Below are 25,980 nucleotides of genomic sequence, written 5' to 3' on the forward strand. Positions count from 1 at the left end.
TGCAGCATTGCTGAGACATGAACAGCACTTCTTGATACAGCAGAGTCCTTTATATTGAAGGCCTGATGAAGGAAAAATCCCTCTGTGGGACTACACATTCAATGTATGATAGCATAATGTCCTACTATAATGGTAGGACACACATTTTCCTTCCCTCTATGGAACCATGATTACCATCCTGGACTGAAGTGGTCTTTATAATTTGGACATCACTTGCTTCTGCTGTGTTTTTCTGCCTTTAAATTGGAGGCATTTGTTGCAAATCTCTCCTACTTTTACTGTCAGAATTCTCACATCAGAAGAGTGGCTAATTGACAACAGAACTGATTTAAAAAATAAGACTAATAATACAAACCATCACTGAGGAAGCCAGCAAATGTTTTCCTTTTGGGTTTAGATACAATATTTTAATCGCATTAAAAAAAAATGTTATAATTTGCTTGTAATTGTTAAGTATTTTTCTGAAAACTTTCTGAAAAAGTCTGCAGGGGTGTGGGTAATGAGATGAATAACTGCCTCTAGAAAATAATATAGGTAGTGTCTTAGCACTCTAGGGCAAATCTGAGATGGGGAAAGGCTGCTGAGGCTGTGGGCTGCTTGCCTGAACTGTTGGCTCCAGGGAGGTTTCATGTGACGCAGGGTGCTTTTATTCAAAGGACAAGGACCTGTTGAGATGGTCTGCCCTCTGTAAGCCCTGGAGACCTTCTTGTCTCTTGCACGCCAGGGCAGAGAAGGACCCGCTCCAGACCTTGCTAGCTTAGCACGAGATACAGCACCTGGCCTGGTGATGGTGCACGGTGCCAACCCAGCTCTTTTATCTGGTCCTGCTCACTTCACCTTCTCCAAACTTCTTGTGATCACCAGATGCTTAATTTTTATTCACTCAGCTCCCTCTCTTTCACTGACATTTTTATGACTATTTCTATAGTTTCTGGACAAAAAAAAAAAAAAAAAAAAGGAAACACAATCATTTATGTTCCTATGCTTTTTATTAGTTCACTATTGAATAAAGCCATATTTATTAACAGTTATTTTACTGTTCTTTTCTGGAACACCAGAGACACCAGTAAGCAAGGCTATACATCAGCCCATGACTGTATGTACTGCACTGAACTCCTTCCCTTGGTCTCCTCCTTGCTGTGTGTCACCTTCACACCACAGCCACCAGCTCTCAATCACTCCCTATGACGGAGGTCAAAGAGTACTTGCAAAGTCTTAAGTCTTCCTGGTGACAGTCCAGGGGGCTGCTGGAGCACTTGAGACAGGCTTCCTCTCCCTTTGTCAACCTTCACAATGAAAGCTGCTTTTTCCTGACCTTGAGGCACTTAATATTTCTTTAGTGCTCTACTAGCAGTCATGTCAGCCAGCAAATTGTTGTGACTTGGTTAGCCTGAATTTGTCTGGGCTTTTTTCTTCATAAACTTTCATCACAGCAAAATCTAAATGTAATTTACTATGTGATTCCCTCACCTTTACCAAATCTTCAGTGTGTATAAATTGGAATAGCTCCTAAATTCAGCACCCTCACTGTTACTAGGTTCTGACTCACAGCAATGGACTTCATGTTAATGTACTAGATGAACAGTTAAAATGCTTTGTAATGTACTTACCAGAAGACCTTGGGTAACTTATTTAGTCTTTCTTTGCTCCCACTTGCTACTTCTAAAATGGACATCATGCTCTTCCTTTTTCTTGAATAATCCACAAAGCTTTTATGGTTGTTCTCTACACTATTTACATGCTGTTCACTTTCTATGTAATTTGCAGGCTCTTTGGGACTGGGAATACCTGGGGTCTCTCATACAGCATCTTTGTGAAAAATAAAAAAAGGTAAAATGTCTCCCTTAATTTCTGTGCAGCACCCTATGATTTATCCTTCTGAAAAAAATAATATGAACATGTAAAGAAGAATATTTTCTAAAACTTTGTATTTGGCATTTAACAATCTCCCTTTGCAGCCAGGAAGTCCCATCAGGAATGGAGAGTTTAGAGAGCTGTGAGCCTGTGATATCCCACCCCACCTCCACATCAGGCAGGTACTGGTCCACTTGAGTAGCCCACTTAGACTGTGCAGCCTAGTAGTTTTGTTTGTATTGCTCTGGAAAAACGGATCCCAGCATTTTAAGAGACAGCAAGTACGATACGTCTTTCCTACGTGTCATACACAGCCTGCTCCTGGCAGTGGACTCCAGCCACAACCAAGACCCAGCTTGCCACTCAGAGTCTATGTGGCAGCCCACTCTGACCGTGAAGGTTGCCTCAGGGCGACCTTCAGCACACAATAAAGGTGACCCAATAGCCAGACCACACACCACCACATGGCACCCTGAACACGCCTGCATTGCAGTTCTTAGTATCTCCAGCTAGCTCCATCTGCATGAATCCTAGCCACAGCCCTTCTGAGAGGTGCACTGTCCTGCCATCAAATAGCTATTTCTCAATAATTTGGGTGGTGTTTGCCTTGGCATGAAGAGAGACATTCACATTTCATCTGGGCAGGAAATCTATATTATGTATTATTCTTGTGTTAATAATACAGAGGGCTAAATCAAAGGTGAATTGATTTCCTGAAGCTGAACAGACTTCTGGCGTTAGCACAGATACAACCACAGTCAAAGAGCAGACCTTTCAATTTAGTTCTTCTGCTGTCGATGTAAATAAAATTGCTCATGAAGCAAATTGCAGCCAGTTATTGTCTGCACTCAGAACCATTATGTTCTTTGGAAATTATCATTTATGTTAGACAGTGGATTATGCTTCTATGAAAGTGTGCAAGGCAAATGCAAAGCACAATTTACCTTGAAGGTCAGCTGAATATTACAATTGGCACTTACAGGTCATTATTATGCAGCTAAAATGATCCCAGGGAAAGGAGTGATATTTGTGAAATGATACAAAAAGAGAGATTCTTGATTAGCTGATAGGAACCAGGAGAGAAAGCCACATGGGCTGTTAATCCATATGACCATGGAGGGCTGCAGGTGCAGTTGCAGCAGAATTATCTGGCTTGTGTGGGCAACATGTGGGGGTGAGAGAGAGAGAGATCTTCCCTTTGGTGCCTCATGTCAAGAAGACTTAACTCCAATTCATGTACCATTAAAGGCAGGGATTTGTTTGACAGAGCAGGAAAGTAACCCTAAGTAGAGATGTGGCTTTGTTCATAGGGCAGAGGACCCATCTGAATATTTCTGTCTGTGTTTTCATGAGCAATGGTGCTCTCACCTAAGGAAAATGATGAGCCACTCACTCAGGGGCATGGCCTGTTCCTCTGCCTCCTAGGGAGAAGAGTGGGTTACAGCCAACTACAGCCAAAAGACTGGTGGTTACACTGCTGTGAAATACGATCATTCTGATCAGGCACCGTCTTTGTACTGGTTGGTGCTTATGGCTGCGTAAAAGTCCAGTCTCCAAGGTGCTCTTCAGCTTTGAGTACACAGAGCAGCAAGAACTGGCTTACTGTGCCTCCAAATTTTTCTCGGAGGCAGCCTGAGCTCAGCCATGGTTCAGGGTGCCAGCCCACCCTGTGTGTCCTGGCAGTGGGGTGTCCTTGCAGTGTGGGTGTCTTTGCAGAAAAGACCCTAAGCTGCATTAACTGAACCACACAACATTTGTGCCGAGACAGAGAGGAGATTTGGAGATCACCAAGCAAGTACCCCATGGAGAGACAGAGCTCATCCACAAAGCAGTGCAGTTGTCCTTGGAGCACACCATGAGGTGCTGGCTTCCTCTTAGGTTCACTAGCTGGGTCACGCAAAGCTTACCCTCACCACCCCTTTAACACAGCTGGCCAGCAAGAAGACAGACCAGAGCCTCACCCTCTTGTGGTGAGTTCCCAGACAGCTGGTGTTAAAATAAGGCAGCTCTCAAAAGAGAGGATGCCACTCCTATCAAGAGTGAATGACCACAGAGAAGCCTGCACACAGGGAGCTCTCCTGGGATTTACTGCTCAGTGCACAAACAGGAACCAATCCCCCTGCACAACTGGCTCGTGTAGCCGCACTCACTGGGTGTGCATCCTCTGCCATGACAGCCCAGGCTCCAGCAGGTTCAGGGATGATTTTAAGCATTTATTGGAGATCCACAGTGGAATTCTATTCAGCAAAAATATATCTTTTAAAAGTGTTTTGCTACTTTGGAGAGAAAGGAAAACTCCAAGAGTCATGCCTCTGTCATCACTGGCTAATTGCAAAACTGCCTTGTACAACTATTTCAGAATTCTATAGGCAGCTGCTTTTGCCTTTACAGAGAATAAAGAGAGTCCTGAAGGCTCTGAAATGCTGACTACTAATCCTGGTGTAGGCACCTCCAGAAATGGTGGACCTGGCTGTCAGTAGGAATCATGTGGAAAACGCGTCCTAGTGCCTTTTCCAGTTTAATTGGGTGAGCTACTGCAATCATTTCCAGCACAGGTCTGATGTTCGATGGAAATAGGACAGTCATGGCCTCCAGTATTGGTGGTCCCATGCTAATGGTTAATGGGAGAGAAAAGGGACTATTAGTACCACTTTGATGTATAAAACTGGCTTATTGTACTTTCAAGCTTACAGCAGGAGACAGGATAGGAATTACTTTAGAACACTGCTGGATACAGAAATAATAATAAAAAAACCTGAGTAGATTTTAAGTGAATGTCCTTTTTAATGGTGCTGTCCCAAGTGAAGTATAGCTGCTCCACCTGTGTCAAAAGTTTCCTTTTTCTGCCTGTTAACATCAGATGATCTCATCCCATCAGCTTCAGCAGTATGCAACTCTCTCAGTTCACTGGGGAAAAACTTTTTTTTTTATTTCCTCTTTAATTAAGCTCTGTGGCATGCTGCTTTCCTTGCAAGGCTCAAAGATGTATGGACATTGCTTCAAACAAACCACTGGAGAGAAGAGCATTAAAGATAGCCCTCTCTAAGTGGTCCAAAGCCACAGGTAAACTAATGCACAGGCAATAACATCAGCAGCAAAAGGAGGTAATGATACACAATTACCAGATGTGCAAATACTCAGCTGGGATCAAGGCATCTAAACACACTAGCCAGACTGCTAAAATGCACAAAACATTTTGTTACAATTGCAAAGCAAGAGGGCACTTGATAGCAGCACATGTGATATGGCAGGTTCTCTGATGAGTACGAATAGCTCTGTCAAGCTAGTAAGAGACAAGAAAAACGAAATGCTTTCTATCCAGTTTTACTACTGTCTACATCATCGTTCCTATAATGTAGTCAGAGGTGATTTGAAACAGTTGTTAACAGGTAGATGTTGGACCATTCCAGTACACATTCATCAGGCACCTGCCTGATGATAGCCCAGATCTCTATATATGTGAACTGGTCCCTAACCACTGCCTTCATTGCTCACCCTCCATGTCCAGCCCATTAGCTTGCTCTTGTTGTTCGAAGGAGTCTGTGTTCCGTTCCTGCCTGCTTATGCCCGCCTGTTCAATAGAGATGGTTCATTGCCTTCTGTCAAACACTTCAGGTCATCCTTGAAATGCTTCTGCTTTCCCTGCTCTGTTGTGCTGTCCAGGCACTGCCTGGGCATTCATCTGTTAGAACAGAATCACAGAATCATTTTGATTGGAAAAGACCCTCAGGATCATCGAGTCCAACCATAACCTAACTCTAGCACTAAACCATGTCCCTAAGAACCTCATCTAAACAACTTTTGAACCCCTCCATGGACAGTGACTTTACCACTTCCCTGGGCAGCCTGTTCCAATGCCTGACAACCCTTTCTGTGAAGAACTTTTTCCTAATATCCAGTCTAAACCTCCCCTTGTGCAACTTGAGGCCATTTCCTCTTCTCTTATCACTTGTTACTTGGAAGAAGAGACTAACACCCTCCATGCTACAACCTTCTTTCAGGTAGTTGTAGACAGTGATAAGGTCTCCTTTCAGCCTCCTTTTCTCCAGGCTAAACAGCTGCAGCTCCTTCAACTGCTTCTCATCAGATTTGTGCTTCAGGTCCCTCAGCAGCTTTGCCACCTCCTCTGCACTCTCTCTAGTATTTCAATGTCCTTCTTATGATGAGGGGCCCAAAACTGAACATAGTATTCAAGGTGGGGCCTCACCAGCACCGAGTACAATGGCACAACCACTTCTCTAGTCCTGCTTGCCACACTATTCCTGATACAAGCCAGGATGCTGTTGGCCTTTGTGGCCACCTGGGCACACTGCTGGCTCATATTCAGCCACCTGTCAATCAAAACCCCCAGATTCCGCTCTGCCAGGCAGCTTTCCAGCCACTCTTTCCCAAGCCTGTAGCGCTGCCTGGGGTTGTTATGACCCAAGTGCAGGACCAGGCACTTGGCCTTGTTAAACCTCATAAATTGGCTTCAGCCCAACAACCCAGTCCAGATCACTCTGTATGGCCTTCCTACCCTCCAGGAGATCAACACTTACACCCGATTTGGTGTTGTCTGCAAACTTACTAAGGCTGCACTCAAACCGCTCATCCAGTTCATTAATAAAGAGATTAAGCAGAACTGGCCCAAATACTGAGCCCTGGGGAACACCACTCGTGACCGGCCACCAACTTGATTTGGCTCTGTTCACCACAACTCTTTGGGCCCAGCCATCCAGCCAGATGTTTACTATACAAGCTATGTGTTTTCCTCTGCCTCTGGACCACCATTAGCAAAACTGGTAGGCATAACTACCAACCAAGACTTCACAGCATTATCTATATCTAAGCCCTGAGACATTGCTGGTGGTGTAGACAAAGCTACATCATCATAAACTGAAGCAAAGGTTAAATATACGATACAATGTTTTTGGCCTTTCTGACCCTATGCCCTGGGTCATTTATTGTTTCTCCCATGGCAGTGCTTAGAGACTCTTGTGACAAATGCTGCACATCAACAAGGAAAGACAGACACTGTTACAGAGAATTTGCTATCTAAATAAGCAAGCAAATAATCTTACAAGTGTCAGAGCTCTAGACCTGGGTACCCGGCTGTTTCCCATTTGGGTTCTTCCCTATTCATGATATATCTGAATTGGAGCCACTTTAGTCTCCTCATAAGGACAGGTGGGGTCTACTACCCAACTGCCTATTTTCATTCCACTACGAAGTCAGTGTCCCTGAGACCTTTAGCCTTCACCAGATTTGCTTGAAATTGGTGGGGAAAAAAAAAATCTGCTGTGGAAGAGCTGAGTCACGTGGAGTGACGGCATTGATACTGTTTCATTAGAGGACCAGGCTAAACAACACAAAAGAAATTACTATATTTGCTTTTCTGGTGAGTAATATAAGCAAAGAGCAATTCAGTAAAGTACTTTGAAAGGGTTTGAGATACAAAAAGCAGCTTGCTTTGCGAATTCTCTTGTTGCTCAGCTGTTTAACAAAATCTTTTTGCACAAGAAAGTATCTGGTGGCTTCAGATTAGATTATACATACCTGTTAGGAATAAAGCAGAAGGGGATTCTGATAAAGAGACCAAAGGCATAACCCATAAATCAAGAGCTGAAACAAAAATGGAACCTGCTGCTGATGGAATTTCCATTGATTTATTTGAACAGCCCCAGTATGAATAATAACTTAATCTGTCTCAGGACTCTCTCCCCACAGCACACTGATTTACAGCAGCCATCCATCTCTTTTCATAATTAGCAGGTTCTGACAGTATTTATTCTTCTCTGCCCACTTTCATTACCATTAAAATTTAGACTGGAGCCGCCAGTGTTCATGCTGCCTGGTGCACTGGGATTATTCAACAGCTTGATTTGTGGAGGTGTTTTCTTATAGCCCACCTCCTTTGCACTGGCAGGTAGAGTCTGCTGCTTGCAGGAGGAAACTTTTCTAGAAATACAGCAGAAATCACTACAGCTTTGGTACTGAGTGGCAAAAAAGGCAGTTGGGCTACAATGCTATAAGCCAAGGCACGGAGCAACCAAGTCTCATCTGCCCCCTCAAATGCTCAACAGAAGCAAAGAGAATCAAGCTGGGCAGATATCAGCTAATGGAGTAAGTCAGGCTCCTTTGTTACAGGTGATTTTCTTCAATCTCAGGTTCTTTTCCTGTCTTAATTTTAGGGAACTCCTGCTGTCTACTACACCACAGAAGCAGATAACAAATTTATCTGAAGCATAAAAAGGAAAAATTAAGACATGTCCTTTAAATTTGGAAATATTTCTTAAATAGCTGAATGTACAATCAGAAGGTGATTTTCTCTGTCCACATATTTACACTGATGACATGGTATTATAGCACCAGATAATTTCAGCTTAAAGTCAATTTGGTAAAGAGAAAGCAATCGTGTCTTCTTGGACAGACTGCCTTTATAGAATATTAGATGGGCCTGAAGTTTTGTAACCAGCCTAATTATACACATATTACTTATTAATATGGTAAATCAAATGACAGTGTTAGGCATTTAATTGGTATGTAATGCTGATGTGAAATTAATTAAATAAGCACCGGTAGATGTATTTATGTGACCAATTTTTGTTATTAACTGAAATTTAATCAAGTTTCTTGTGGAAACGTGTAAAGAAATCTCTGAACAAAATTACCGCAGATAGAAAAGAAACCTCACGTTTTAGCCAGTTATTTTTGAATTCAGAGTTACCATTTTCTGTCTGTAGAGTGTCACTGGCTGAGCGTGTGCCTTACAGCAGATGGACAAACCTGACTTTAGTTGCCCAGATCATTCTGAGTAAAACATTTTATTCATTCTTCTCTCCCTTTATAGGAACTGTTAGAAGGTGACAGGGTGACTAAAGGAGGTATCCCAGAGGATACACACTAAATCCATTCAAAAGTGTAAACTGTGGTCTCCTTTTCTGTAAGTCAGAAGGACCAAAGTCAAATACATCATTTATTGCAAATTCTTCTTTCTGCTTGAATGACTGTGTCCATTTTCTGGATACAGAGACAGAATAGAGGGGTGAAAATGAAGTGCCTGTCTCGCCCTGTGAGCACGCAGCTGACATCATGATGAAATTCCACTTTCTGTTCCCTGATTGTCCACCTTAATCACAGGCCCATACATTCCAGCTTCATTGAGAAGCTGATTGCTCATGAATGTCACCCAGTCTGAGTCTCCTACAAAGTATCTCATCACATGCTTATTTAGACAAACAAATTTTGCTGAGAGCAGCACAATGAACAAAACCTTATTTGCACAGCTTTGTGACTTCTGACTGAGCTTGGCAGTGTCTAAGAAAGGACATGTTCTTCTGAGTTTTCATCAGTGAGAACACCTGTAGGCTCTTCTCTTTTGATGGTGCATATTTTCATGGAACTTGTAGGTGGGCATTTGAGAGCTCTGCTCCTGTGTCAAATCAGCTGAAGTCAAATGATGCTTTCAGAATTCACTCTTGGGGGGAGACAGAGCCTGGGCCTTCAGCCTCATAATAGGAGTCCATAAACTCCATTTTCCTAGAAATAGGCTATAACGATCCCTTACAGACAAACCAAAGACTATCCAAAAAGCAAGCCTCGTTTTGTTCATCCAGTCTCAGGTAATCACACCGCAGTCCTTCTTGTTACCTTTATTGTAACAAGTCCCATCACACCTCTCTAAAAGGGGCACCTCCCCAGCAGAGATTGTTAAGAAGTTATTTATAGGTCTAAGTGTGTCTGCTGGTTTGGCTCATCCTTCAGCATAAGGATTTTTAGTATCACTATCACTGCTTTTTATTTTTGTATCGGAGCTACTTTAACACCACAGGTCCTATCTTAACATCCTTTTGATCCCTTACCTCATTATTCTAACATACTTCTCTCTCTAGTTGTGTTTACCAGAACTGAACTAGAAGATGAACCCTTGTTGATTTTTGGTTGTAGAGCGAGACCTTTGCTATCTGGCACATAATCTTGATAAGGGAACTCAGAGAAAGCTATTAAGAAGTAGTTTATATCAATGGTCAATGTCCTTTATAGTACCAACTCTGAAAAACCTCTTCATTCAATTGCCCTGTCAGGCAGCAATAACCACCTCTACTGATTTGTGGCAAAGCCAACAGAAAGAATAAGTGCTTCCTCACCTTCAGTGTGTGTGAAGGGAATTTCTAAGTGGCTGCAGGGAACACCTTTTCTTGAGGATGTGCTATTTTACACAGCAGAAATTGCAGAAAAGGTGCATGTGTAAAGAAAAATTCCTCCTTGAAGACTGCTTTTTGCAAACAGTGTCCTTACAACAGCAGGCAAAAAGAGGACGGACCTTTGCAGTGGCACACAGACTAGCTGAAAGGAGAAGAGAGAAATGCAGGATGCAGAAGGATACAATGCAACAGCCACACACTGGAGTACTCACAGTCACCCACTGCTTCAAAAGTCATGACGACATTAGGGTCTATATGAACAGTGCATTTGCCTTAACTTTGAATTCCCTGGCTTTTGTGCAGCTTCACTATTTCTGCAGTAATAAAGGAACAAGTTTAAGAGGGTTTTTTATAGAACCTTTCAAAAAGTAAGCCAGAGTCTGTTGTGGCAGATTGAAAGTGTGGTGCAGATTTCAAGGTGCAAAATAAAACCATATGCTCTTTTTTACTAGAGACAGACGCTGTAGTCTGGTCTCTTGGGAAGACTTATTTTGTGTTCCTTTGTGTTGGGATACCAGAAGGAGGAAGAAAAAGAAAAGGGAATTCAGATGCAGAGTTATGAATTCAGACATCTCAGTTGTGAGAGGGCCTTCAGATAATCCAGGTCCAGACCAGTCACTTGTGCAGTGGCAACACATTTCTACTAGTTGACCCCAAACACAACCAGGCATGGTTACAGCATTTTGTGTGTAGTTGTGTGCTTCTGAGGCAGGCATGGAAGACACTCAAGAGAGCTGCCTGAGATAAAGCCACTCCCCCAAAAAGTCCCCATCTTCACCCATACTCATATGAACACATGTTCAGAGTTGCAGCTGTCCTTTCAAAAACTTTCCAGAGGAAAGGGCCAAATAGCCTTATTTTAGAGCTCTGCATTTCCCTGAACTGGTAGCCAAATAGGAAGAAAGAGCACTGCACTTCACCTCCAAAATCATACAACACGAGACTTACTTCAATTCTAGAAACAAACATTTAATAAAAAAGAGTTCATATTAGTCTATTCTTTAGAGCTACTTTGAAGATTTTTATTAAATAAAATCTGAAAAAGCCACTTTGCTTTGAAGTGGAGCATAGAAACTCACCATGCAAAAATGCCACTGAAATGATTTGGCTTTTCAAAAATTACAAACAATGATAATGCAAAAAACTATAAACCTGCAAATTCTTTGAGTCAACCCAATGTGCATTTTTTCCATCAAAATCCATGTTGCCCTGCTCTCTTCCTGCAGTGAAAAAGCTTTATCACTGACCTTTCCTGACCTCTCCACAAAAACTGCCTGATTAATGGAAAGTGAAGATGAAGCAAAGACCTTCCCTACAGATAACAGTTTTCCTCTGACAGCGACAGCATCCCTTCTTTTCTTTGGGCACAGAGACCTTTTACACTTCGGGGAAAAAGGAAATAGATTCATTTCAGAGAACTGCATTCAGGCTCATTTAGAGTTTAACAGCCAGTGCTGTATTAATGGTTGTCATTTTCTTCTTGTGCTCATACCTGCTGACACGGGCTTACAGCATCCTCACGTTTGTCAAAGATGTTCATCTACCCCAACCTGCTCCAAAATACACCCCAGAGCCTACAGTGAAACTAAGTGATCCTTGAACTGCTGCTTGTCCCTGTGCAGTCAGGGATCTGTCATAAATGCAGTCTTATAAATCTGAAATTCAGAAAGCCATGTAGTAAAGCAGTTTTTGCTAGAAATAGGATTGCTTCCAGCTGAGAACAAGCTGATGGGCGCTTGAAGCATCCTATGCATTTCAGAGGGTTCTGTCATTTCTTAATCAAGGTCCAAAGTTTGCTCTTTCATTAACGTTTTCCTAAATTATCAGCACTATTCCCTGCTTAGCCATGTCTTGTCAGAGAGTAATTTCTCAAGCATTTTGAAATGAGAATCTTAGAAATTTGGGAGAGACCTGATAGAAATAATGACTACAAAAAGTCAGGAGAATGAGTTAGAGTTCTTCAAATTATTAACATCTAAGGTAGCAGCTGCAAATTATAAGAAGGCAGCAAAGATCTTTCTGGCTTGCTCACCCAGTCTGAAGTACCAAGAATACTGAAAGACATAGGAGCTTGTGCTGAGTAAGTACCTGACAGAGCCTCAAGTCTGTGCATGAAGGAAATCTGATTAATCAGACCTCTAAAATATATTTTGATAACTTCCGATTGTTTTGTTAACTCCGCTCAATGTACTTTTAGCCAAGCTTATTTTATTTTTCAAGTGAGAATCACAACAAAGAATGAATAAAGAGAAAGGTGTTTTATATGAAAGACAGACAGAAAACATTTCCAATAAGGAATATCAGAGGAAAATGCAGAAAATGACACCCTTCTCTACTGCAAATGATTAAATACAAAGCTTTTGAAAACCTTGAGCTGCACATTGCTGGAGGATGGAAGAGTCCTTGGAGGATGTATTATTACACATCCTCTTCCTTAGAGATCTGCTTTTGATCTGAGGCGAGGAGGCAGCATATGGGACTAGACAGACTTTTGGTTCATCGGTGTGCACAGCAATTTTCTGTGTCAATTGCTCTTCAGCAGGTAGGGTTATTTAGAAACAGCAAGAACAGGAAAAAATCCCACATTTGAACTCCATAAAATTGCAGTATAGGTATCCTGATTTTAAAAAAGAAAAGAGGAAAAAAAAAAAAAGGAAAGCAACTCTTTTTGTGCATTTACCCTTTAAAATAACAGGTTAGGGAATGGACTTGATAGATATTAGTTTAAGGATAACGCAAAGTCATTGATCTGGCCCATTTAGTTACCAAAGCTAAATATCCTCATGTTCTACATTACACACACACACAAAATTATCTTTGCACATGATTGTGTCACTTGCTTCTAAACCTGATGCCCAAACACACAGTCCTGAAATTGGTCCATATACTTTTCCCATTCTTGGTTCATTACAAGTTTGGACTGACACACTGGACATATTTGAAAGGTGAGGCCATCTCGTCTTTCTGCATCAAGGCTGCCTTCATGGAGCAATCCTCTGGTGTCATGGATAGGCATAACAGATGACCGAAGCATTATTACCATATTGCTTTTCAAGGCCATGACAAGGGGTGTCATGAAGAAGTGAACCCACAAAGAAAGACTGTGTGACTTACTAACACAGCTACAGCATCTGAGAAGAGCAGAGTGGTTGCAGCACTCACAGGAAAATTACAGTGCAATGGTCAAAACACTCAGGGAGGCAGAAAGGCTGCAGGGTGATTCAGAGTGCAGGCTGGGCTCTCTGTACTCTCCTTTAAGGGATGACATATTCCCACCACAGGGACAGCAGGTGACGTCTCACATGAGGCTCATCAGGTGGGATGCAACTGGACAACAGCCTGGCACTGGCTCTAGCTGTGACAGATGAAGGGCTGGAGCACCATATGTCATCTCAGACATGCAAAATAGGGGGCTGCCATGGCTTGGACATTCATTTCTGTGGCAAGCACTAATAGCACGTCCAACCCTTTATACCTCATAACAACCACAGGTAGGAAATTCAGATGCAATGGTCCTTCTTCCAGCTTTCTTCTTGTATTTTCTACAGTGTAAAGGAAGCCAATTTATGATGCACAACTATTTCCTTGGTATGCTGTGAGCTGTCCACACTTACACTGGAAACATGAAAACTTGCTAGAGACTTTTACTACCCAAATGCTTCTGCAATGGCTCTTTAGTTTTGATTTCAGAATTGAAAAGTTTTGGAAAGTGCTGAGTTTCCACTGAATAGGACAGTGAGTTGAGACAAGTGAAAATGGTGAAAGAAGGAGGGGAAACCACTGATTGTGTAAAGCCTGTTCTGGTATTTTACTCTGAGTTATTTTACTTGTTTTATCTCATAATGAGAATTGTAAAACTGTAAGACAGAAACCTGAAATGCCATTTGTCTCCCAGATAAATCCTGCTCTGCTACAGTGGCTGATCTAGCAGCTAATTAAGTGCTTATGATAGTCTTCTCAACTCTTTTTTTTTTTTTTTTTTTTTTTTTTTTTTTTTTTTTTTTTTTTACACTGTGATCTCCAGCCCACAGTATTGCAAAGATCAGAGCTTTTCTGTCTTTAAATTGAAGAATGGAGACTGTATTTCTGACTGAAACATTAAATATACAGAACATCCAGATGCCTTTTTGGTCTCAGACGCTGCTTCAGTCAATCTAGGCACTTTGCCTCTCAACATTTCACGCCACTGTTACTAAATAATATCTTAGAAACAGAGTTGCCAGAGGGTTTTGTGCACCAAATGAACAGTGAAGGAACAGAGGAAAAATTAAGTCACTTTTCAGAGGTGAGCATGCTGTGAATGGATCCTATTGGAAGGGCCTTATATTCCAATATTTTGTGAGCTTTGCTCCTTGATAAATGTTTGCTGCTTCTCCAAAAGGTGGAGTTTAAGCTCTCCTCTTTGCAGGGACACGTGCAAGGCTTATTACTGCCTAAAGGCCACCTCCAAGGGGCTGCATGTCACTGAATTTCTGCCTCCATTTCAACCCCTTGATTTCCTTTGGGGATGCGACTCCTGATTTCTGACTGCAGGAGACCCAAACTGCTCCCAGAGCGAGAGTCTTTGCTCAGTAAGCAGGGTTGTTACAAGGTGCCAAACTCAGCCCTAGGAATCACACACAGCATGAGACTCCTAACATTGAGAAGGAAAGGAGACAAACAGTATGTTTTTGTTTTTAAAGGAAATATGCTGCTGCCTCTGCTGAGCTGAAAGAAGAGTGTGAGGTTTTTATATGTATGTATATATACACACACATATACATATATACACACATATATATATTTTAAGCCATCAGCAACGGTTGTTGGTAACCATATGTTGAACAGCTTCTGCACATTGCATTTCTCCCCCTCTCTCCCGGTGTGGGGCTGTCCTGCTTGCCAAGCAGCCATCACACTCCCCAGAAACTCATCACATGCCTTTACAACTTGTGCCATGAGAACTTCACAGATCACAAAACTCGTTAATCTAGAAGTTTCGGGATGGCTGCAAGGTTCAAGTAAATTCTTCCATTTTCACTTTTTCACCAACTTTTTTTGCCTGAATGATGAGAAGGCAGAGAAGAAAACAATCCTATTACAGCAGAAGCAGCGCTAATAGCCTGAACTAAGGCCATTTAAAGCACAGTCCTTTTCTTTCTTCCTCTACAGGCAGAATGAATTTTCCATATTTTTTTTTTTTCCAGCTGAAGGCAAATATTGTTTTAAAATCACATTCAAATGATCTTGTTCCTCTTGTAGGCCAGAGAGTGGAGGAGGGAGAAAGGGAGTTAAAAACCAAACATTGAAACAGAAGTAAATTTTAGGGTAGGTGGTTGTGCCCTGTTCATGCTTCTGCTCTCTGTTTGCAGAAACTATCCTTAAGTCTTATCCATTTCCCGTCCTCTATGTATTGATCTGTCACCCTCTACCTGCATCCATCTAAATAAGTAAGGAACACACTGTCAGTGTCCCCCTCATACCAGTCCACATGGCACTGCGCAGCCCATCCTCAGAGTCTTGCTTTCTCACACCAAACCAATACATCAGGTGTGGGGAAATTCCAGTGGTACAGAGCCACATTCTTGCACACTGCAGCCATACTCATGCCTGGTACTAATTAACAGTTGCTAAAGGCATTTTGTGCCCATCAATGTGCCTGCAACAGCAACAATGTGGAGGCTGGAGATAACTCTGAGGGCCCTGGACTTGACATCTGGTTAGCCACACCTGATGCTCCTCTAGCAGCTTCACTGGCACAGGCCTCACAGATTTCCCAGTAAACCCTGCTTATCTGTAGGTAAGACAGAATGAACACCAACTGAATTAGAGATTTGGGAAGTCATCTAACTGGTACCATGCTTCAAGGCTGCTCATCTTGCCAACTCATTTCTAGCTACTTCTCCAGAAAGGCCTGATATGCTGTAGTACCTTTGTCATGTTTGCAGTCTTGTAGAAATGTATCATGTACCCTGACACATCTGAAATGGCTTCAAATGTCTTTGTTTGTATGACTCAACTGAGTCCAGAAATCTTGCTTGTAACAATTTAAGCCAATCATCTTTTGTTCTCTACCCAACATCTATTTCTTTGAAGATCATTGTGCCTCTCCTCCCTTCAGTGAGAAAACTCTTCTTTCAGATCTTCCTCACAGCTCATGTTTTTGAGCTCACTGACCATTCTTTTGTTATTTGCCCTTTCTTCAACCAGTTCACATTTTTTTTACTTTCAAATACGTTATTCCAGACTGGACACGATGTACCACCCTTTGCTAGTTCATACTACAGAGGAGGAATTACCCATTTTTGCCTTATGACCTTGCCTTTATATATTTATCTCAGAATAAAGTTTACTTTTTGTATTACATTATTTGATTTAGCTTTGTGATCTCTCCTAACCTGAAGATCCAGTTGTGACTGCTCCTACAGAACCCAAGAATTTTTCATTGTCTTTGAGTTATTTTTCTGTCTCTATTTCTCCACTAATTTCAAGATAACTTTGACAGTGATCCATTCCTCCAAAGTGCTGGCAGCCCCTTCTAGCTTAATATCACTCTGCAAATCCAATAAGTAGCACAAGTAGTCCTTCAGCCAGGTCATCAATGTAGAATTGAATGGGACTGGACTGATGTTTGACCAAAGAGCTGCCTTTCCAAAAAAGTTTCATAGTTTTCAGTATATCCCCCTAGACCACACTTCAGTTGTTTGCTTATGCAAGTATTATAATTCATAATATTTATGGCAGCTAAGACACATCTTAGGCTGTGCACTAGCCATATCAATGGGGAGTCCAAAAACAAATGACTTGTGTAGAAGGTCAGTTATGAAAGCCTAGAAAAAACAGGCCACCAAATGACTTGCAAACGATGCTGATGACTCAGGCACCTTGGATCAGTGAGACAGAGGACCACCTCCTTGCTCTGCTTCCTCTGGCTCTAACTGGAGGAAGGGCTCTTGGGGCATCTGTGCCCCCTTTTTTTTTTCCTACTGAAACAACTTTATTGGTATCTAGAGGTAAATGAAGAAGAGTCAGCTCACTGCCATCATCAAGGCCTCTACCTGTGAGACTCTTGGCACTGATCAAGCTTAGAGAAATCTCAAACGAACCTCAGGTAGAAGACAGTGCATCAGACAGGGCTACCTGGAATTTCAGTACTTGGTTGCTCAATGTCCTAATTCACTGTTCCTAGATGCAAACCTCCAGTATCCCTACTACCCTACAGATAGCACAGAGACCTTTTGGGAGTTTCTACACAGGGTGTTCCACCGCAGAAACAAGGTAATACATGGAAATCCTATAGCCAAAAAAGCTCACTTAAACTATATTATTATTATTGTGGTTTTTTTGGCCCCAGTGTTTCATCCTAAAGTGATGTCTGGCTTTGCAAAATAAACTTATAAGCAGAAGACCTGCAGTTTTTTCCCCTTCCTGTACAAATACTTCACAAGAGAAATCTCTGTGCACTTATACAAAACCAATCAGTAATAACAATGTTTTGAACACCAGCTGATTAGCATATATTTAGGGGGAAAAAAAAATCTATTTGCTTTACCCAGTGGATTGTTCAGAAACTGCACTTCAAGCTTAGTGAGGCTCTTTCTGCTTGCTGTTGTAGCAATCACACAAATTAAATTGAATCTGACCTTGGTTTACTTGCGTGGCAGAATCCCCTGCTTCTCTGCTGTATTTCACAGTGGGAGGTCAGTGTGGACTTTCCAAGGTCAATCTAGCTGCTGAAGACCAATGGCTCTCCTGCTGGGGAGGTGCCACAAGGCATCTAGTCAAGTTTGTAGCAATGCAAACTTGTCAACTGTTGAGGAGGCTCCAGCAGTTTAAGTGCATTTGACCGGTGAAGACCCTCACTGTCTTGAATTCATTTACTTCTCTGCAGGGGGTAACAAGGAGAAAGGGACTGAGACAGATGGAAGTGAAAGAATCTATGAAAATGTCAATCCTCCTATCAAAAAAGGCAAAACGAGTGTAAACTGTCTCCTGGAAATACATACCAGTGGTCTCAACCTGTAGTCTGGGATCTCAGCTCATCAGGCTGCTACAGCAATTGGGATCTGACCTGAATTAATCTCCTGTGCAAAGAAAAAGGCTGTATGAGGGGCCTGGGGCTTGTCTTTGCACCCTCTAGTGTATGCTGCTGCTGAATTTAGTGGGAAGAGAAAAAGTTTAGAGCTCAGTTTCAAAAATAGATACAAAAATACTGCCAGCACTGATGTACTGAGAAAAGAGCCTGGGGAGTGAGCACCATAGGAAATGGACCACGGGGAGAGGCTGTCACCAGGGGACATGCATGGGTGTGTGGCACTGTGTGAGGAGCTGGCTGCCATGAAGCTGTTTGAAAGCTTTAGGAATGCATAAGAGTGGCATTGTGCTGGAATCAAGAAGCACTACCTTGTGACTTTTTGGTGGTAATTAGCCTCACCCAATCAGCCTCTTAATGCAGCTATTCTGGTCATGGGACAGTTTAGACTGACCTCCACTTCAGAGCTGTGTTCATTATTGAATTCATGCGTATCAACAGAGCTTTACAAAGGTGATCAGTACTTTACAGATACATAAATTAACACAGAATGCATTAAGGAACTTGCCCAAGTTTTCTGGTAGAGCAGCAAAGTCAAGGCTACTACATCTCGGCTCAGTTTTATAAGAACTACCCTGTTCTCCAAAATGAGAGTGCATGAGCACAACAGCTTCTTCCCAGATCATGTTCTGGTATAGGATTCCAGAGAATCCCCTGGGTTAATGTTATCACAATAAGTTTCAGTTCAGCTTAGCAATAAGTGGATTTTTTTTTGCTGTTATTGTTATTATTTGCTCCACTACCCTTACATTTTCTGCATGTGTTCATGTTAGGTTGTGTCATGGCTTTAGAAAAATATTTTATACTTATTTAACTTTAAGCACATGTTCTGGATGCCTAGCAACCTTAAAAGCATTTAAACTTTATATTCAAAGTTAAGTGGGTACTTAACTATACAGAGATAGACTCACATGTGCACTAAATGTTCAGTAAGTGTGTGACTGTTTTGCCAAAGATGCATGGAAAAGATAATAAATCTTTAAATATTGGTTAAATAAGCATAACTCCAGTGACTGCAGAGGAATATACCAGAATCAGGTTTGGATTTTAAGCACTTCTTAGACATGTTCAGCTTCAGGGACCAAGCACCCTCACTGCCCAGGTGTGGATCACCTGCATTGGTCCACACAGCTCTACATCAGCCCTTGGCTCTCTGGGGCTCAAGATTTCATCCGCGTAGTTTGGTTCATGTGGTCCAGTACTGGGGAAGGTGGTGACATTGCCCTGGCACTGATGATACAGGGACTCCTCTTAAACTTTTAAAAGAAAGCTTGTTAGAACATGATCCCCATACACCCTAGGCTTACCACTCTCATATGACATGATGCAGCAGGTGCACATTTTGGCAAAGATATTCAAAGTCTAGTTAAGGACCAAATCTGCTCCTGTGGGAAAGGGAAGAGCTGAGTAACCCCAAGCAGTCAAAGCATCCCGAATTTTAAACCAAGGGACTAATTGACTCCAGTTGTTATGGTTTCAGCTCAAAGCCCTGTAGCCAATTGCAGCCTGGATGGGTGAATCTGCTCCCTGGGGAAACACAGCTCTGGCTCTGGGGAAGCGCTTTTTCTAAACTAAAGGTCTCATTTTAGGTTATATTCAATAAGTGGCTGAAATATGTCTCTATTTAACGATGGTGAAAATTAAAGGTGTCCAGAAAAGCAGTTGTAATTATGTTTAGTGCTGAGACAATTAACCTAGTTAAGATTCAATTTGCTCTTTCCTTTGTTCTCTCCTTCCAATAATAAATGGTTAATTACCATTTTCAAAGGCTCAGCTAAATTTGTCAGCTTGAAGAAATTGCAGTGACTGCCATATTGCCAGGAAGAAGAGTGCCACCATTGTTTTTCCAGATGAAAATATTTATTCTTTTACAAAAAATGCTAAGCAATCTCCTGGCTTGAACTATCAAACCACAGCCTTTCCTCTCCTTAATGACAGGGGTGGGAGCTGCCACAATTGTGCCCACCTGTGAACATGAGGTTCCCACAGCACAGCCTCATTCTGTGTGTTGGTGTTTGTGCAACCCCTTCTCCTCTGCCACCACAAAGGACCTGGCAAGGCAACAGCTCAGGACGAGACCTATCCCATCACAATGAGGGTGTGGGGCCCCTAAGCAAGGTCCCATATTTAAGTCCTCATTTGAGCTGACTTGTAGCAGAATTTGCTCTTCCCATTGGGTTTGTAGGGTTTGGGGCTCTGGCAAAGCCACTCAATCCCAGCCTGATCCCTACTTGCTTGTCTTCAAGGAAGGACTGATGGCCTCATGGGTGACTGGGCTGTGATGTTCCCTTTGCTCTGAGCACTGGTGCTTGCAATACAGAAGTGGAGTATTTTAGGAAGTCATTGTGAAACCACTATATGTTTAAAGTCTTCAGTGGATCGTGAGGGAACCTCAGCTTTGAAATTTTCACAGCTTGGGCCAGAAACCATCAAGTAAGCTAGCTGCATATATGGTTGTTGACTAAGGTATACATTTCAGTCCCAATTAATAGAAGCATCACAGTTAGGATTTGTTCATTTATTAATATTAGGGAGGTTGAAACTGACTGAATTAGTACAACCAGGATATCAGTGTTGTACTCTTGTTGCCACTGTTATTCATAAAGATTTTCTGCAAACAGCGATAACTGATGATTCTCTGAGCCAAAGACACTCTAAGCACAAAACCAATAGAACCTTTCTATGCAAATGAAAAGTGCATTATAAACAGACAACAGTACTCAGTCTGCTTTACTATATGCCACTCCAAAACTCCAGGTGCTTTAAAAATAGGGATGGAAAGTATAAAATAATAATAAAAAAAAAAAGGAAGTCTGAAGAGTCATAGCAAAAGCATAGGAAAACTACAGCACAAATTCCATTTTGTAACCTGCTCTTTCCAGGCTCTACATTTCCTCAAGAAATTAATCTGCTGACTGATATTGTTACTGTCACAGAGACACCCCAAAAGTCAACTTAAGCAAGCAACATGCTCCTAACAGACTTTATTCTAACCAGAAACATTTAGAAGAAAACTAACTAGAAACAGGGTTTATCTGAAGATATTCAGCACTCCAACAACATTAAAAAACACAGGTTCAGATACCATTTGGGAGTTAATTACTACACAGCCAACTCAAACTCAGTGGGATCAGATCCCCAAATGATGATGATGATTCCAAATACCTATCTGCCCACTCTGTTACCAGGTGAGGACTCTCAGGGGTACTCAGATCACTTACCAGGTGTCTCAGTTCTCAAGAAATGCTCCTTAGACGGCCAGTCTAAGGAGAGCCTTCCACCACATACTCATTCCTCCCAGCAAGACCAACTCAAAAGATGAGTCCAGCAGGCTCCATTTATACTCTAGGTGAAGCTGACCTGTGGTCATTTTTGGTAGTGGTCCAGAAACTTCTATCAATCAAGGCATTTAATTGGGCAAGGGCCTTGTCTGTCAACTAAGGGGTGTGTTCATGGCCCCAGTGGCCCATCAGCCAATAAGTTTCTGTTGTTTCCATTGGGGGAGTGCATCTGCCAAAGTTATTCGAGGTATCTTCCTCAAATTGAGCGAGTTATACACCAAAGGACAAAGAAACAGAAGGATTTGTTCCAGTAACTGTTGGAAATATGCTGTAGGGTCAGGGTAGATGCTAATCTGCTGAGCTCGGCACTTTACTACACAAATACTATGTGTGCAAAAGTTATTTACATCTTTCCTCTGTCTCTGTCAAATCATGCTTATAAAACAATTAAAATTGCTCCTTTCTTGCAGGTGCAAAAGAAACAAACCCAGAGCAATTCTGTTCCCTTTACAAATATTCCCCCTGCTTCCAGAAACACTGACAAGTACTATTTAGGTCTAACAACTTTGGGAAGGTTCGTAATTAGGATGCAGTGTCATTGAGATACATGCTCGGTGTTTAACAAGACAGATCACAACTTAACAAGCATAGTTCTTGTGAGTTGCTGGTGACAGTGATAATTGGAGTTACCCATGTTCTCTCAGTCTTTTTCTCATTCCTTTCATATCTTGAACTGTCTACCCATTCCCTATTAACCAGAATATTTGAAGTTGACATAAGAGAATCTCTGTAACTGGCCCACATGTAGGAAGCAAGAGATGTTTCTTTCAGGGAATAAATTTGACTTGTAATTGCTTTTCATATTAAAATCCCTAAAGAGTCTGCCAAATAAATTTTCTCATAAACTTCTGCTTGTACTCTAGGGTCTCCACTCTAGCTTGTCACCTGTCTGTAAAGTAGAATGCTTCCACAAGCCTTTATTCATTACCAAAATGATAGCTGAAAAGCAAAACAAGAGGTATCATTACAACCTTGATAACAGAGTGTAGGAGTTTTCAGCAGTCTAATGACTCCTTCAATTACATCTTGATTGAATGCACTGATGAATCTGCAGCCCCTTTCTTGAGTGCCATGTTGTGGGCATTTACTGATGACTGCACAGGTACTCATCAACATGCCATGACCCAAACCTGACTGAGGATTATAGTTTGCACAGGTGAGAAATGGAAAGCCTAAATGTTGCAGTGTTTTCTAAGATTTGGCTCACAGCCTTTTTGGAAATGGTCTTGCATTGGACTTGCAGCCAACCAATAGAGAGTGAGGAAAGTTATCCAACATTTTTCCTTAACCAAATATTACTATGATAAGTGCCTAGAAGCCTTTATCAAGACTATGTCCCAAGCAAAAGTATTTTCTGTATTCCAAAGTACAAAACAACTTTGGTCCTAAAAAGCTACCAACCTAAAGAAACCAGACAGGGAAACAAATTATGAAGGTCCAGTTCATTACGGAAGAAAACTGAGAAGCAGGAGCCCAAGTGTCACAAACAAGATGTTGGGGCAGAGCTGAGAGAGAACTGATTTCTTCTGGTTTTAGATGAACTCCAAGTGGTGTGTAGATTTGGCAGGGAAGACTGATTTATGCATATTGACACACACCAATGCTAGATCCTGGCTCCATTTGCTATCTGTGGACTGTGGCTGCCTTAATTAATTTAAGTGTTCTATGATTTCCTCTGTCCCACAGCTGTAAAGGATGATGAGTCCTCACAGCCTTAAACAGACTGAGTTGCTTACTGGTTTCTTGAGATACCACAGCATGGTCCTGTTGTATGCCATATTAGACTGTAAAAATAACTTATGACTACCAGAATCCCTTTGTCTCTCAGGCCTGAGCCAGAGCCTGTTGGAGACCATGGGTAATTTTCTATTAATTCAGATACTCTTGGGATTAGACAGCAAACTATTGCAATTTCTGTGCTGCTTTCTCTGCTGTCAGTGTTACTCTGTCAAACAGGTGGAAACATCATGTTTTTAAAAATCAATAGCTCTTAGAGAAGTAATGAATGAAACCTAAATTACCAGTTTGGAGAGACAGAGAAAGGATTTAAAGATGTGAAGACAATGACTAACAGATCGGTCCTTCCCTCTGGATTGTTGTCGCTGTGGCCCAGATGGTACCTGAGCATCTCAGATGCTGGAGCCAAAGACCCTCAGTTCAGACAGATGGTTTGTCATGGTGCAGAGGGGGACCAGCTGCACAGGGGAGGGTGTCTATTACCATGTTGCTACAGCTGCTTCCTGCTGAAGTCTGCTGCATGCCCATTGCTTTGTTAAAGGTTAACTCATGCTGGGGAGTTTTAATTGTCTGTTATCTACCCAGAGGGAACTAGCAATCTTAAATAGACTAAGGCAAAAAAGCTTTCTTTTCTGGCTTTTCTTGGACTATTTTTGAAAGAAATGTATACATTAGTCAAATTCATGAATAAAAAAGAAGTATAATGGCAGTGATATATTCATCAGGGAAGGAGACCCTGGCTTACACAGATCCACCAGCAATGAATCTAAATAAAGTTAGAGATAGTATCACTGACTACTACACTTCAATTATTATTGCAGTGATTGATAATGTGGTTGCTCAGCTTACAGGTGATGTCCGTGGTCTGAAGGTCAGTGGCACAGCTGGTGAGGTGGAAAATGGTGCTGCTGTGATGCGATGGGCTGGTGCCTCATGGTCTGATACACAGGTCTTGTAAATCAAGATTGATTTGGATTACAGTGCCCTAGTTCTGGGCCATCCTGCATGTGGCAGCTCTGCAGGATTCGTCTGCAGTTTGTCCAACTTCAGCCTTTTCAAGTATAGTTGTTAACTTTACTGACATGGCCATTTCAGTTTGGTGGTGCAGCTCACCCACTTATATGTGATCCCATCCCTTAGTTTTAAAAGGAATTTAGAATTCACAAGAGAAATAAAATTGATTTATCTGTTTCTCTCAGAAAAAAATATTGATATAAGAAATCCTTTTGTACGGATATGACTAGGTTTACTCACTTCTGAGGAACGCAGTGTGATTCAATAGTGATTTGAAAAGGGGAAATGTGTAGTAAGATTTCTGGTAGTTTACTCACTGAGGCAGAACAGAAAGAGGTGGAGAATCTGAGGTGAATGCTAGGTAACCTGTGATGATGAAGGAAACAATACAGCATATGAAAACATAAATGGTGCTAAGGACACCCTTCAGTGCAGATGAATATCTCTGTTTTATTCCAACAGTTCAAAACACTTAAGATTACAGATTTAGTCAGTGACCAAGAAGCATGAAGTTGGAGTAATGTGCATACAACATGATATAATAGAAGAACATGAAACTGGTATTCACCGATATGCTGTTCTTTTCCCACAGCCATGGCTATCAAATCCAAGTGAGACCCAAGTGCTTTGGCTGCAGGAATCACTTTTGTGCAAACTCGGAAGAGAAGCAGAAGAGACATGGATTTTGTTGAAACTGCTGAATGCAGAGCAGAGCAAGGCACTTAGAAAGAATGAAGGACTGGAAACTTTTGCCACAATGTCAACTGTAATTAGTACCTTCTTATTTATCATGACATAATCAGCAACAGGGATACAAAATAAGATTTGTCGCTGAGTTTTGATCTGTCTGGATAAAATGTCTGGATATGCCATGTGTAGTTACTGTGCACAGACGAACATTTTCTTTTGCTTCTTAAATTTCGCCTCTGGATGTTTTGAGACCTCATATGTTTGGGGCAAGTTTTCAACTATTCTGGGTGAAATTATATAAAAAGAGAAGTTTAGACAGTTTTAAAGGCAACTAGAAATCTGGATGCCGTCTTTATTTATTATCAAATAGGGAACAAATTTAAAGCTTCTTTACTGCATTGTTCTATAAATATTGACTAAAGTATTGCTGTATAAGGAAGCAGGTAAGTTATTACTCAGCCCTCTAAAGACAGAAAAGGGGAATCTTTCATTCATTTTATTGTATTGCCAGTATCTTAGAAGTCATTCATCCTAGGAAGAAGAGACATCTTACAGGTAATTTACTGTATTTGTGCCTTCTGTCCCATGGGTTATAATGCGAGACTAAGTGTCAGCTACTGCTTTCAGTCTTCATTTCTCTTAGATTACTCCAGCCTCTTTCTCTGAGGTACTCTTCAATGTAATCATTATACCAGTTTGGCTCCCTGCAGAAAGCTTGAATGGTATCACTTGCAATAAAGGCCTTGGTTGGCTCCTTCACTTGAGGGTCTTTTCTGTTCCTGGAAGTGAAAAGAGAAGCCGAGAGAAGATTTGCCTCTAGTGCATCTTCCAACAGAGGAGATTCTGAGGTGAGACCCATTTGTACTGTCAAGCAGGAGAGAGGCACTGTGATGGGACAGCCTTGCTCATCACAGGAAGTTGCTGGACATAGAGAAGAGCCAATGGAAGAAAAACAGAATATCTGAATTTGAGATGTGGATAAAAAGTCAATAAATGTGTCTCTCTAAACACTTCAATTTATACACAACTTACTGGCGCCCTCTTTATGTGTGCCATACACTGGGCTCCCCTGCACTAAAAAGGTCTAATA

At 41.7% G+C, this 25,980-nt stretch overlaps 1 long non-coding RNA gene across 1 annotated transcript; it reads left to right on the plus strand.

Moving 5' to 3' along the window:
- Nucleotides 1–1,815: 1,815 nt before the first annotated feature.
- Nucleotides 1,816–24,978, plus strand: LOC309441065. The gene is made up of 3 exons (XR_014184310.1): nucleotides 1,816–1,830; nucleotides 1,959–2,036; nucleotides 24,793–24,978. It is a non-coding gene; the product is annotated as an uncharacterized lncRNA (long non-coding RNA).
- Nucleotides 24,979–25,980: the final 1,002 nt, after the last annotated feature.

Source organism: Streptopelia decaocto (assembly GCF_964273445.1).
Source record: "Streptopelia decaocto genome assembly, chromosome: 6".
Classification (NCBI taxonomy): Eukaryota; Metazoa; Chordata; class Aves; order Columbiformes; family Columbidae; genus Streptopelia; species Streptopelia decaocto.